The following is a 13,889-nucleotide window of genomic DNA, read 5'->3' as shown; positions in this document are numbered from 1 at the left end:
ATATGAAGACTGATTCTCTGCTGACATGAAGCCAGATTGTCTGTTACGGGACCTCTCTCCTCTGCCTGGGTGCTTGGCCTAAATTTATGACAATGGACTGTTGCAGTGGTGGCTGACGTGAAGCCTGATTCTCTGCTATGACATGCAGACTGATTCTCTGCTGACATGAAGCCAGATTCTCTGTTACGGGACCTCTCTCCTCTGCCTGGGTGCTGGGCCTAAATATATGCCAATGGACTGTTGCACTGGTGGCTGACGTGAAGCCTGATTGTCTGTTACGGGACCTCTCTCCTCTGCCTGGGTGCTTGGCCTAAATTTATGACAATGGACTGTTGCAGTGGTGGCTGACGTGAAGCCTGATTCTCTGCTATGACATGCAGACTGATTCTCTGCTGACATGAAGCCAGATTCTCTGTTACGGGACCTCTCTCCTCTGCCTGGGTGCTGGGCCTAAATATATGCCAATGGACTGTTGCACTGGTGGCTGACGTGAAGCCTGATTGTCTGTTACGGGACCTCTCTCCTCTGCCTGGGTGCTGGGCCTAAATATCTGACAATGGACTGTTGCATTGGTGGCTGACGTGAAGCCTGATTATCTGCTATGATATGAAGACTGATTCTCTGCTGACATGAAGCCAGATTGTCTGTTACGGGACCTCTCTCCTCTGCCTGGGTGCTGGGCCTAAATATCTGACAATGGACTGTTGCATTGGTGGCTGACGTGAAGCCTGATTCTCTGCTATGATATGAAGACTGATTCTCTGCTGACATGAAGCCAGATTGTCTGTTACGGGACCTCTCTCCTCTGCCTGGGTGCTGGGCCTAAATATCTGACAATGGACTGTTGCATTGGTGGCTGACGTGAAGCCTGATTCTCCGCTATGAGACCTCTCTCCAATTGATTTTGGTTAATTTTTATTTATTTAATTTTTATTTTAATTTATTTCCCTATCCACATTTGTTTGCAGGGGATTTACCTACATGTTGCTGCCTTTTTCAGCCCTCTAGCCCTTTCCTGGGCTGTTTTACAGCCTTTTTAGTACCGAAAAGTTCGGGTCCCCAAGTTCGGCCGAACTTCTCGAACTCGAACATCCAGGTGTTCGCTCAACTCTACCGGGGACGCAAATATTGCCTTACTACCGGGATGCTTGAGGGTGGAATGGTATTGCACCCCTGCCATGTACAATCTGATGGAATTGTAGCCGAGTTTGAGGTGGGGATGGCAATAAGCTAAGAAGGCCATCAGATAGGTGGTCCTATCTGTGCCGCTGCTGGGGTGGAGACGTGAAAATTTTTGGAAGCTGTTCCAACCGGTTTTGTAGTTTCTAGCGGTGTTGGCTGATAGGAATTTTTGCATGAGGGATTTGGCGGATGAAATGATATGGGCTAGTCCATGCGTAGTGTGTTGAACTCCGGAGGGGGACAATCCTGCTGGATCCGCCTCTGGCATGACCTGGAAGAAACGGTTGAAATGAAAGTGTGACAGTGCGTCAGCCGCGGAGTTCTGGACACCCTGGATGTGTCTGCAAGAAAATTGGAAGTTGTGCTGTAGGGACAACCAAACGAGTTTGCGGACGAAAGGCATGATGTGGCGGGATTTGGACCTACCTTTGGTAAGGATGTCCACTACCGACTGGTTGTCCGTGATAAATGTCACCGGGGAGTTGGCCCACTGCCTGCCCCAAACTTTTGCGGCCGCTACGATTGGGTAGATCTCTAGGAGGAGGGAGGATCTGAGGTACTCACTGAGCGAAGAGATCTCGGGGGGCCAGTGGCCCGTGAACCACTGGGTGTTGTAGATGGCCGCGAAACCCCGGGAGGCAGCGGCATCGGAAAAAAACGTTGGAGAAGAGGGACACCATTGGGGAACGAAAAGGGAGATCCCATTCCAGCGGGTCAGGAAGGAATTCCACATGGCTAGATCCGCCATCGCGTGTGCGTCCAGGACTATCAGGGAGTCCTGCTCTGTGGCCGTTGGTAGCAGATCCAGGAGTCTGGACAAGAAGGCCTTGCCCTGGGGCATGATCCTGGCGGCGAAATTCAGCATGCCTAGCAGGGATTGCAAGTCCTGCTTTGAGACGACCCTGCAACCCACAAATCTGGAAATTACCTCCTTGATCTTTGACAGCTTGTCCTCGGGCAACCTTGCTTCCATCTTGCGAGTATCTAGGACCACGCCGAAGAAAGTGAGGGTGGTCGAGGGTCCCTCGATCTTGGTGGGAGCAACAGGGATGTTGAGGCTGGCGAAAACCTGGAGTAGGCTGTCGAGTTTGCAGGGTGGGACGTCTGGTTGCTCTATCAAGAGAAAGTCGTCCAGGTAGTGGATGACCATGGATCACCCACAATGGTTGACCAGGACCCAGTGGAGGGCCTGGGCGAACTGGTCGAACAACCACGGACTACTTTTGGAGCCGAAAGTGAGGCGGGTGGCGAAGTAGTACGAGTCGTCCCATTTGACGATAGAATTTCCAGAGTTGTGGGTTGATGGGCAGCAGCTTGAAGGCGTCCGCCAGGTCAGCCTTGGACAGCCAGGCCCCCCTGCCCGCCAGGAGGATGAGAGCGATGGCTTCACCGAGAGAAGAGTACTTCATTGAGAACTCCTCTGACTGAACCAGGGAGTTGAGGCTGGGAATGTGAGAACCATGAGGAGCTGAAAGGTCGTAAATTAATCTTTTTTTATTGGAATTTTTTTTGGATATGATGCCGATAGGGTTAATCCTCCAGTAGTCAAACGGGATGCTGGAGAAAGGGCTGATGAGGAAACCCTTCTCCAGTTCCGCCCGGACCAGAGGACCCACCGAAGCGGCGTCGGAAATGGCGGACCTGAGGTTGGGGCCTTCCCAAGATGACTGAGGAAGAGCCACGAGACCAGTGTGGAATCCTTCCTTGAAACCGTTGATAAGGAAGCTGACTTGGTGGGGATTATGATGGTCACGGAGAAGCGCTGCTAATAGGTCCACGTTGACTACGCCTAGTCACTTGTTTCTCCCTGATCTATTTGGGCAAACCGACAGGGGGTGGGCCCTGAAACAAGTGGAGCAGACGTGGAGTACTCTGCATTGGTTGTAGTTGCAGGTTGCAAAGTTGTAGTTGTTGCAAACCTGACTGTTTCCCAGGAAGACTATGAGTCGGCCCAGCTTGTCGGTGCCCGAGTTGTGCCTGGGCTTGGACCCTGAGGAGCCTGCCACAGATCTGGGCAGGGATGATGGAAGGCTGGGGTTTGGACACCAGTCTGAGGCATGCAGGATGGACTGGCATGACGTGCAAGCGGGGGCTTTGAGACCGGCGAAATGTCGGCAAAACAGTTCCATGTCCAGGGATGCCCAATTGGTGACCCGTTGGAACTGGGTGAGGGCCGCGGCGGCTTTGGCCGAGAAGGAGCAGTGATAATCATAGAATGCGTACCCTCCGTACTTATGCCCCAGATCCGTGACCCTGTTCAGGTACAAATCCAGCTCCTCACGCCTTTCGGGGAAGGCGGAGCAGATTATGTCCCTGAACAGGCTGAAGGCCAGGACGAATTCTGGGATGGATAGTTTCCTGTTCAATCGGGCATCCCTGGACCTGAGGACTATTGACACATTCTCGCAGGCTATGGTCCTATTCTCAACCGTGTCGTGGGTGGCAATGAGTATGGCGGCTAAGTTGACGTCTTTCCCTTCCAAGATGTCTCGTTTGAGGGTGTCGGTCACGAAATGGGACGGGGCTACCTCAGACAAGGCGGGAACCCTACCTGAGGATGTGGATTGGGACGTGGAAGCGACCGGGAGAGTAGGGACAGGGATGCTGGGAGACGGTTCTCTGGACTCTACTGCCGACAGTCTGGTCTGAATGTCCGATACGGAGGTGGCTAGGGAGTTAATAGTGGCGTGCAGCTGGGTCAATGACAACTGAATAGTTGACATTGACACCTGGTCTTCGGAGTGGGACGGATCGGACACGAGGAGTCGATAGAGCTCCGCCTTCCTGGCCGAAGCTGGGTACCGAATCCCTCGTTTGGTTAGTTCGGCTATTATCTTGGGATGGTACAGCTTCGGAGTGACCCCACGCTGGCATGGCTGGAAGCCAGGGAATCCGGAAGGGATGCGGAGTCATCTAATTCGGAACGGTGAGACATAATGGGAAGCTGAAAGAGAGGACAAGGTTTAAAAGTGTGTTTTTTTTTTTTTTTTTGAGACGTAGCCTCGAGGACGTGAGGGCCCTGATGGCCGGAGGTGCGTTGCGTTGGCGGTCCCCGGCTAAATGCTTTGAGCGACCTGGGGAAACATGATGATGCTTGTAACCGGATAAATATGAATAAAGAGGGGATCGGTACCTTGAAATTCCACCTGGTCTACCGAGGGCTCAGATTCTGATGATTCGTGGCGGTGTAGACGAAATCGGTCTTTGACTGAGATGAAAGTAACAGTTTTAGTGGAGGTCAGTGGTTGGTGAAAAAAAAAAGGGGGCTGTGTGAGGACGAGACGTGGCCTGACTGGCGCAAACAGGCGGGAGACGTATGCGACAGACGTGGGCTGAGTGATGAAGGCAGGCGTGAGACGTAAATGACTGAGATGGCCTGAATAACGAAAACAGGTGAAGACGTGACTGATGGTGTGATCAGATCATAAAACAGGCGTGGTACATGACGGACGGACAGAAACATTGAAGACAGATGGGAGCTGGATGATGTGGAGCGTTGGCAGACGTAGGCAGAATGATGGCAACAAGCGGGAAACGTGAATGAAGGACGCGGCCTGAATGATGAAAACAGGCGTGAAACATAAAGACAGACGTGGCCTGAATAACGAAAACAGGCGTGGGACATGAAGACAGACGTGGCCTGAATAACGAAAAACAGGCGTAGGACGTGAAGACGGACGTGGCCTGAATAACGAAAATAGGCGTGGGACATGAAGACAGACTTGGCCTGAATAACGAAAACAGGCGTGGGACGTGAAGACAGACGTAGCCTGAATGACAAAAAACAGGCGTGAGACAAGAAGACAGACGCGGCCTGGGGTTGAAAACAGGCTAGGACAAGGGAGACGTGAAACCGGACGCGTATGACAAACAATGTTGTAACCATGAGATAGGCATGGATGTGGACGAGCAAACGTGAAATATCATAACAAACACGAAATACCAACCTGCAGAAGAGGAGTTGATGGACAAAAGAAAAAATGGGACAGGTAAATCCGTAAAAACGGTTGACTTATAATGGCTCTTGTCAGAAGGAACCGCAAGGTAGCTCTGTAACATGAAAGGGGTGGACAATATATATATGCTTTTTTTTGTTAGCAAATGTGTGGCGGTGTTTTTCTTTTTTTTTTTGCAAATGTGTGGCGGGTTTATAATACTTATTAATTTTTTATTTATTTAGTTTTTTGCAAATGTGTGGCGGGTTTATAATACTTATTACCCTTTTTTTTTTTTTTATTAATGTGTGGCGGGTTTATGTATATATTTTTTGCTGGTGGGGTAGAAAGACCGTATCTGTGACTTCCTCCAGCAGCCTGCTGGGGAGCATGCGCAGAGAGATCTTGCTGAGAGAAGGGGCGTGGATGAGGAGTAGCCGGCCCCGCCCCCCCCCCGCCGGGATTGCGAGGAAGCCGAACGGAGGGGGAACGTGAGGGAGGGAATGGAGGGGCGCTGTACTTGGGGTGGCTGGGTGTTGACGAGGAGCGGAGCTGTGTGAAGGAGGGCGGAGAGAAGGGGCGTGGATGAGGAGGAGCCGGCCCCGTCCCCCACCGGGACTGCGAGTAGAGTTGAGCGAACACCTGGATGTTCGGGTTCGAGAAGTTCGGCCGAACATCCCGGAAATGTTCGGGTTCGGGATCCGAACCCGATCCGAACTTCGTCCCGAACCCGAACCCCATTGAAGTCAATGGGGACCCGAACTTTTCGGCACTAAAAAGGCTGTAAAACAGCCCAGGAAAGAGCTAGAGGGCTGCAAAAGGCAGCAACATGTAGGTAAATCCCCTGCAAACAAATGTGGATAGGGAAATGAATTAAAATAAAAATTAAATAAATAAAAATTAACCAAAATCAATTGGAGAGAGGTTCCATAGCAGAGAATCTGGCTTCCCGTCACCCACCACTGGAACAGTCCATTCTCAGATATTTAGGCCCCGGCACCCAGGCAGAGGAGAGAGGTCCCGTAACAGAGAATCTGTCTTCATGTCAGCAGAGAATTAGTCTGCATGTCATAGCAGAGAATGAGGCTTCACGTCAGCCACCACTGCAACAGTCCATTGGCATATATTTAGGCCCAGCACCCAGGCAGAGGAGGGAGGTCCCGTAACAGAGAATCTGTCTTCATGTCAGCAGAGAATCAGTCTGCATGTCATAGCAGAGAATCAGGCTTCACGTCAGCCACCACTGCAACAGTCCATTGGCATATATTTAGGCCCAGCACCCAGGCAGAGGAGGGAGGTCCCGTAACAGAGAATCTGTCTTCATGTCAGCAGAGAATTAGTCTGCATGTCATAGCAGAGAATGAGGCTTCACGTCAGCCACCACTGCAACAGTCCATTGGCATATATTTAGGCCCAGCACACACACAGGCAGAGGAGAGAGGTCCCGTAACAGAGAATCTGGCTTCATGTCAGCAGAGAATCAGTCTGCATGTCATAGCAGAGAATGAGGCTTCACGTCAGCCACCACTGCAACAGTCCATTGGCATATATTTAGGCCCAGCACACACACAGGCAGACGAGAGAGGTCCCGTAACAGAGAATCTGGCTTCATGTCAGCAGAGAATCAGTCTGCATGTCATAGCAGAGAATCAGGCTTCACGTCAGCCACCACTGTAACAGTCCATTGTCATATATTTAGGCCCAGGCACCCAGGCAGAGGAGAGAGGTCCCGTAACAGACAATCTGGCTTCAAGTCAGCAGAGAATCAGTCTTCATATCATAGCAGAGAATCAGGCTTCACGTCAGCCACCAATGCAACAGTCCATTGTCAGATATTTAGGCCCAGCACCCAGGCAGAGGAGAGAGGTCCCGTAACAGACAATCAGGCTTCACGTCAGCCACCACTGCAACAGTCCATTGGCATATATTTAGGCCCAGCACCCAGGCAGAGGAGAGAGGTCCCGTAACAGAGAATCTGGCTTCATGTCAGCAGAGAATCAGTCTGCATGTCATAGCAGAGAATGAGGCTTCACGTCAGCCACCACTGCAACAGTCCATTGGCATATATTTAGGCCCAGCACACACACAGGCAGAGGAGAGAGGTCCCGTAACAGAGAATCTGGCTTCATGTCAGCAGAGAATCAGTCTGCATGTCATAGCAGAGAATGAGGCTTCACGTCAGCCACCACTGCAACAGTCCATTGGCATATATTTAGGCCCAGCACCCAGGCAGAGGAGGGAGGTCCCGTAACAGAGAATCTGGCTTCATGTCAGCAGAGAATCAGTCTGCATGTCATAGCAGAGAATGAGGCTTCACGTCAGCCACCACTGCAACAGTCCATTGGCATATATTTAGGCCCAGCACACACACAGGCAGAGGAGAGAGGTCCTGTAACAGAGAATCTGTCTTCATGTCAGCAGAGAATTAGTCTGCATGTCATAGCAGAGAATGAGGCTTCACGTCACCCACCACTGCAACAGTCCATTGGCATATATTTAGGCCTAGCACACAGGCAGAGGAGAGAGGTCCCGTAACAGACAATCTGGCTTCATGTCAGCAGAGAATCAGTCTGCATGTCATAGCAGAGAATGAGGCTTCACGTCACCCACCACTGCAACAGTCCATTGGCATATATTTAGGCCTAGCACACAGGCAGAGCAGAGAGGTCCCGTAACAGACGATCTGGCTTCATGTCAGCAGAGAATCAGTCTGCATGTCATAGCAGAGAATGAGGCTTCACGTCACCCACCACTGCAACAGTCCATTGGCATATATTTAGGCCTAGCACACAGGCAGAGCAGAGAGGTCCCGTAACAGACAATCTGGCTTCATGACAGCAGAGAATCAGTCTGCATGTCATAGCAGAGAATGAGGCTTCACGTCACCCACCACTGCAACAGTCCATTGGCATATATTTAGGCCTAGCACACAGGCAGAGCAGAGAGGTCCCGTAACAGACAATCTGGCTTCATGTCAGCAGAGAATCAGTCTGCATGTCATAGCAGAGAATGAGGCTTCACGTCAGCCACCACTGCAACAGTCCATTAGCATATATTTAGGCCCAGCACACACACAGGCAGAGGAGAGAGGTCCCGTAACAGAGAATCTGGCTTCATGTCAGCAGAGAATCAGTCTGCATGTCATAGCAGAGAATGAGGCTTCACGTCAACCACCACTGCAACAGTCCATTGGCATATATTTAGGCCTAGCACACAGGCAGAGCAGAGAGGTCCCGTAACAGACAATCTGGCTTCATGACAGCAGAGAATCAGTCTGCATGTCATAGCAGAGAATGAGGCTTCACGTCAGCCACCACTGCAACAGTCCATTGGCATATATTTAGGCCTAGCACACAGGCAGAGCAGAGAGGTCCCGTAACAGACAATCTGGCTTCATGACAGCAGAGAATCAGTCTGCATGTCATAGCAGAGAATGAGGCTTCACGTCACCCACCACTGCAACAGTCCATTGGCATATATTTAGGCCTTGCACACAGGCAGAGCAGAGAGGTCCCGTAACAGACAATCTGGCTTCATGTGAGCAGAGAATCAGTCTGCATGTCATAGCAGAGAATGAGGCTTCACGTCAGCCACCACTGCAACAGTCCATTGGCATATATTTAGGCCTAGCACACAGGCAGAGCAGAGAGGTCCCGTAACAGACAATCTGGCTTCATGTCAGCAGAGAATCAGTCTGCATGTCATAGCAGAGAATGAGGCTTCACGTCAGCCACCACTGCAACAGTCCATTGGCATATATTTAGGCCCAGCACACAGGCAGAGCAGAGAGGTCCCGTAACAGACAATCTGGCTTCATGTCAGCAGAGAATCAGTCTGCATGTCATAGCAGAGAATCAGGCTTCACGTCAGCCACCACTGCAACAGTCCATTGTCATAAATTTAGGCCCAGCACCCAGGCAGAGGAGAGAGGTCCCGTAACAGACAATCTGGCTTCATGTCAGCAGAGAATTAGTCTGCATGTCATAGCAGAGAATCAGGCTTCATGTCAGCCACCACTGCAACAGTCCATTGGCATATATTTAGGCCTAGCACACAGGCAGAGGAGAGGTTCATTCAACTTTGGGTAGCCTCGCAATATAATGGTAAAATGAAAATAAAAATAGGATTGAATGAGGAAGTGCCCTGGAGTCCAATAATATATGGTTATGGGGAGGTAGTTAATGTCTAATCTGGACAAGGGACGGACAGGTCCTGTGGGATCCATGCCTGGTTCATTTTTATGAACGTCAGCTTGTCCACATTGGCTGTAGACAGGCGGCTGCGTTTGTCTGTAATGACGCCCCCTGCCGTGCTGAATACACGTTCAGACAAAACGCTGGCTGCCGGGCAGGCCAGCACCTCCAAGGCATAAAAGGCTAGCTCTGGCCACGTGGACAATTTAGAGACCCAGAAGTTGAATGGGGCCGAACCATCAGTCAGTACGTGGAGGGGTGTGCACACGTACTGTTCCACCATGTTAGTGAAATGTTGCCTCCTGCTAACACGTTGCGTATCAGGTGGTGGTGCAGTTAGCTGTGGCGTGTTGACAAAAGTTTTCCACATCTCTGCCATGCTAACCCTGCCCTCAGAGGAGCTGGCCGTGACACAGCTGCCTTGGCGACCTCTTGCTCCTCCTCTGCCTTGGCCTTGGGCTTCCACTTGTTCCCCTGTGACATTTGGGAATGCTCTCAGTAGCGCGTCTACCAACGTGCGCTTGTACTCGCGCATCTTCCTATCACGCTCCAGTGCAGGAAGTAAGGTGGGCACATTGTCTTTGTAGCGTGGATCCAGCAGGGTGGCAACCCAGTAGTCCGCACAGGTTAAAATGTGGGCAACTCTGCTGTCGTTGCGCAGGCACTGCAGCATGTAGTCGCTCATGTGTGTCAGGCTGCCCAGGGATAAGGACAAGCTGTCCTCTGTGGGAGGCGTATCGTCATCGTCCTGCCTTTCCCCCCAGCCACGCACCAGTGATGGACCCGAGCTGCGTTGGGTGCCACCCCGCTGTGACCATGCTTCATCCTCATCCTCCTCCACCTCCTCCTCATCCTCGTCCTCCTCGTCCTCCAGTAGTGGGCCCTGGCTGGCCACATTTGTACCTGGCCTCTGCTGTTGCCAAAAACCTCCCTCTGAGTCACTTCGAAGAGACTGGCCTGAAAGTGCTAAAAATGACCCCTCTTCCTCCTCCTCCTCCTCCTCCTCCTCCTGGGCCACCTCCTCTTCCATCATCGCCCTAAGTGTTTTCTCAAGGAGACATAGAAGTGGTATTGTAACGCTGATAACGGTGTCATCGCCACTGGCCATGTTGGTGGAGTACTCGAAACAGCGCAACAGGGCACACAGGTCTCGCATGGAGGCCCAGTCATTGGTGGTGAAGTGGTGCTGTTCTGTAGTGCGACTGACCCGTGCGTGCTGCAGCTGAAACTCCACTATGGCCTGCTGCTGCTCGCACAGTCTGTCCAGCATGTGCAAGGTGGAGTTCCACCTGGTGGGCACGTCGCATATGAGGCGGTGAGCGGGAAGGCCGAAGTTACGCTGTAGCGCAGACAGGCGAGCAGCAGCAGGATGTGAACGCCGGAAGCGCGAACAGACGGCCCGCACTTTATGCAGCAGCTCTGACATGTCGGGGTAGTTGTGAATGAACTTCTGCACCACCAAATTCAGCACATGCGCCAAGCAAGGGATGTGCGTCAAATTGGCTAGTCCCAGAGCTGCAACGAGATTTCGCCCATTATCACACACCACCAGGCCGGGCTTGAGGCTCACCGGCAGCAACCACTCGTCGGTCTGTTGTTCTATACCCCGCCACAACTCCTGTGCGGTGTGGGGCCTGTCCCCCAAACATATGAGTTTCAGAATGGCCTGCTGACGTTTACCCCGGGCTGTGCTGAAGTTGGTGGTGAAGGTGTGTGGCTGACTGGATGAGCAGGTGGAAGAAGAGGAGGAGGAAGCCGAGAAGGAGGAGGTGGCAACAGGAGGCAAAGAATGTTGCCCTGCGATCCTTGGCGGCGGAAGGACGTGCGCCAAACAGCTCTCCGCCTGGGGCCCAGCTGCCACTACATTTACCCAGTGTGCAGTTAGGGAGATATAGCGTCCCTGGCCGTGCTTACTGGTCCACGTATCTGTGGTTAGGTGGACCTTGCCACAGATGGCGTTGCGCAGTGCACACTTGATTTTATCGGATACTTGGTTGTGCAGGGAAGGCACGGCTCTCTTGGAGAAGTAGTGCCGGCTGGGAACAACATACTGTGGGACAGCAAGCGACATGAGCTGTTTGAAGCTGTCTGTGTCCACCAGCCTAAATGACAGCATTTCATAGGCCAGTAGTTTAGAAATGCTGGCATTCAGGGCCAGGGATCGAGGGTGGCTAGGTGGGAATTTACGCTTTCTATCAAATGTTTGTGAGATGGAGAGCTGAACGCTGGCGTGTGACATGGTTGAGACGCTTGGTGACGGAGGTGGTGGTGGTGGTGTTGGTGGTACATCCCCTGTTTGCTGGGCGGCAGGTGCCAACGTTCCTCCAGAGGCGGAGGAAGAGGCCGAGGCGGCAGCAGCAGAATAGGCCGAGGCGGCAGCAGCAGAAGAGGTAGCAGGGGGAGCCTGAGTGACTTCCTTGGTTTTAAGGTGTTTACTCCACTGCAGTTCATGCTTTGCATGCAGGTGCCTGGTCATGCAGGTTGTGCTCAGGTTCAGAACGTTAATGCCTCGCTTCAGGCTCTGATGGCACAGCGTGCAAACCACTCGGGTCTTGTCGTCAGCACATTGTTTGAAGAAGTGCCATGCCAGGGAACTCCTTGAAGCTGCCTTTGGGGTGCTCGGTCCCAGATGGCGGCGGTCAGTAGCAGGCGGAGTCTCTTGGCGGCGGGTGTTCTGCTTTTGCCCACTGCTCCCTCTTTTGCTACGCTGTTGGCTCGGTCTCACCACTGCCTCTTCCTCCGAACTGTGAAAGTCAGTGGCACGACCTTCATTCCATGTGGGGTCTAGGACCTCATCGTCCCCTGCATCGTCTTCCACCCAGTCTTGATCCCTGACCTCCTGTTCAGTCTGCACACTGCAGAAAGACGCAGCAGTTGGCACCTGTGTTTCGTCATCATCAGAGACATGCTGAGGTGGTATTCCCATGTCCTCATCATCAGGAAACATAAGTGGTTGTGCGTCAGTGCATTCTATGTCTTTCACCGCTGGGGAAGGGCTAGGTGGATGCCCTTGGGAAACCCTGCCAGCGGAGTCTTCAAACAGCATAAGAGACTGCTGCATAACTTGAGGCTGAGACAGTTTCCCTGGTATGCATGGGGGTGATGTGACAGACTGATGGGGTTGGTTTTCAGGCGCCATCTGTGCGCTTTCTGCAGAAGACTGGGTGGGAGATAATGTGAACGTGCTGGATCCACTGTCGGCCACCCAATTGACTAATGCCTGTACCTGCTCAGGCCTTACCATCCTTAGAACGGCATTGGGCCCCACCATATATCGCTGTAAATTCTGGCGGCTACTGGGACCTGAGGTAGTTGGTACACTAGGACGTGTGGATGTGGCAGAACGACCACGTCCTCTCCCAGCACCAGAGGGTCCACTAACACCACCACGACCATGTCCACGTCCGCGTCCCTTACTAGATGTTTTTCTCATTGTTATGGTTCACCACAACAACAAATATATTATTTGGCCCAATGTATTGTATTCAAATTCAGCGGGATATAAATTTGAGGCCTAGTATTTAGGCGCTGGGTGACCGGTATGGATTTAGTGACAGAATTAGACTTGGAAATGCACAGAAGCGTGTGTGTGAAGTTATTCTGAATGACCCTATGTGCACCTTGAATATTATATACCCTTTTAGGGATAGATTTCAAATAGCTCTGATATAGCAGAAACCACTAAATTATGAAATTGCTAAATTGGGAATTGTATTTCAACCCAGAACAAGAAATGTGCTTGAACGGACACTAAATAACTCGCCCAGCTACAGCACTAAGGACAGATTTAGCTGGATATAAATTTGAGGCCTAGTATTTAGGCGCTGGGTGACCGGTATGGATTTAGTGACAGAATTAGACTTGGAAATGCACAGTAGCGGGTGTGTGTGAAGTTATTCTGAATGACCCTATGTGCACCTTGAATATTATATACCCTTTTAGGGATAGATTTCAAATAGCTCTGATATAGCAGAAACCACTAAATTATGAAATTGCTAAATTGGGAATTGTATTTCAACCCAAAACAAGAAATGTGCTTGAACGGACACTAAATAACTCGCCCAGCTACAGCACTAGGGACAGATTTAGCTGGATATAAATTTGAGGCCTAGTATTTAGGCGCTGGGTGACAGGTATGGGTTTAGTGACAGAATTAGACTTGGAAATACACAGTAGCGGGTGTGTGTGAAGTTATTCTGAATGACCCAATGTGCACCTTGAATATTATATACCCTTTTAGGGATAGATTTCAAATAGCTCTGATATAGCAGAAACCACTAAATTATGAAATTGCTAAATTGGGAATTGTATTTCAACCCAGAACAAGAAATGTGCTTGAACGGACACTAAATAACTCGCCCAGCTACAGCACTAAGGACAGATTTAGCTGGATATAAATTTGAGGCCTAGTATTTAGGCGCTGGGTGACAGGTATGGGTTTAGTGACAGAATTAGACTTGGAAATACACAGTAGCGGGTGTGTGTGAAGTTATTCTGAATGACCCAATGTGCACCTTGAATATTATATACCCTTTTAGGGATAGATTTCAAATAGCTCTGATATAGCAGAAACCACTAA

Source organism: Bufo gargarizans, chromosome 5 (assembly GCF_014858855.1).
Source record: "Bufo gargarizans isolate SCDJY-AF-19 chromosome 5, ASM1485885v1, whole genome shotgun sequence".
NCBI lineage: Eukaryota > Metazoa > Chordata > Amphibia > Anura > Bufonidae > Bufo > Bufo gargarizans.
Note: the sequence above shows the minus strand (reverse complement) of the source record.